Source organism: Sceloporus undulatus, chromosome 11, assembly GCF_019175285.1.
Source record: "Sceloporus undulatus isolate JIND9_A2432 ecotype Alabama chromosome 11, SceUnd_v1.1, whole genome shotgun sequence".
In the NCBI taxonomy this organism is placed as follows: Eukaryota; Metazoa; Chordata; class Lepidosauria; order Squamata; family Phrynosomatidae; genus Sceloporus; species Sceloporus undulatus.
The window spans coordinates 3,199,506-3,200,934 of NC_056532.1; positions in this window are offsets into that span (position 1 = coordinate 3,199,506).

The window sequence follows — 1,429 nt, forward strand, 5'->3', positions numbered from 1 at the left end:
TGGCCAGTAGACTCCATAGGTGTCTTCGTGGTGAAGGACGTAGCCACGGGCGTCTGACTTGCATAAAGGGTGTAAAGGCTGCCAAAATCAGGAACTGTGGGATGTTCATCCGCGTTTGAAGACATGCGCCCTAGATGGAGGAAAGAAGAGAGAGATAGAGAGGGGTCTTCAGGCCTAGTGGTGATTCCCATTTCTCCCGCCTGAACCCCAAGACATCAATCCTCCTTATTAGGCTTGAAAGTGGGGTACAGCGTGTGAAAATAGAAAATGCTGTTGAAAAGACCCACCATTAAAATACTGCCTTGTAAATACTGTACTGTAATGTTTAAAGTATATATTTTTAAATTTTAACATTGTGTAAAATAAAATATGAAACCGTTACAATGCACACATAAGGACTCTTGTGGGATTTTTTTTTTTTGGGGGGGGGTAACTTTTAAAAAAGTAAAGTGTAAAGATCCTGCATTATTTAGACGGATAAGAAGGGGATAAAAGTTAACCTATATAATTTTGACTATTGGATATTTCTGTCCTATTTAATCGTTAGTATTTCTTATATAAGGAAATTGGTTAAGCTATATATAGACCCAAGGGTAGGTTTATCGAAGTTAGTTGATAATGCCACTATGGGATCGATTGTTTATAAGGAAATGTACCGGGAAATTAAAAATTGATTGGATAGAGTAAAGGGATAATTTGTGAATATTCAAAGTCAGGTTAGGAAACGTTTATTAGCAATAACTATAACGCTTGGAAGTCATGCTTTATAGGTGCGTTTGCGTAGTAGTGTCTCTGTTTTTGTCAGTGATCATTTTGGGTATGTAGGTATAATTTGTTTGTATAATTTTGTTTATACGTGTTTTAAATATCATTAAATAAAAATAAATGAAGGTACACATGCAAAAACAACTATACACGCCAATATAGAGCAATAGAAAGACCTCCAAATCCATTTCATTTAAACCAAAGAGGGATATATCTTGTGTTACCATTTTTTGTATATATTGAGCTATTTTAATCTTTGGACGCCGCTTTGATTCTCCCGACAAAAGGCGGGATAGAAGTAAAAGTTATTTATTTTGCTCTCGCTTCAAATCTCGAAGCCAAATCATCACGACTGACACTTTTCCCGTTGTATTTGGAAATATACCGCCATTTTGTTTGGTTTTGACCTCTCGAGCTTTGTTTTATAAGAACATTAACTTATAAAATTCTAAATATCTCCACAAATAAAGGGGCAAGTTTTCCTTTCATAAAGCCTTATATTGGTTACTTCCCTTCTCCTCTTCGTAATACTCAAGAAAAGCTAAATCTGTCCTATGCCTCTGTAATGTATGTATACCAGTTTATAAACCTATAGGCCTAGCCAAGATTTAAACGTAGGCATCATGTCACCCCTTAACCTTCTCTTCTCCTAATATTGAGCTGG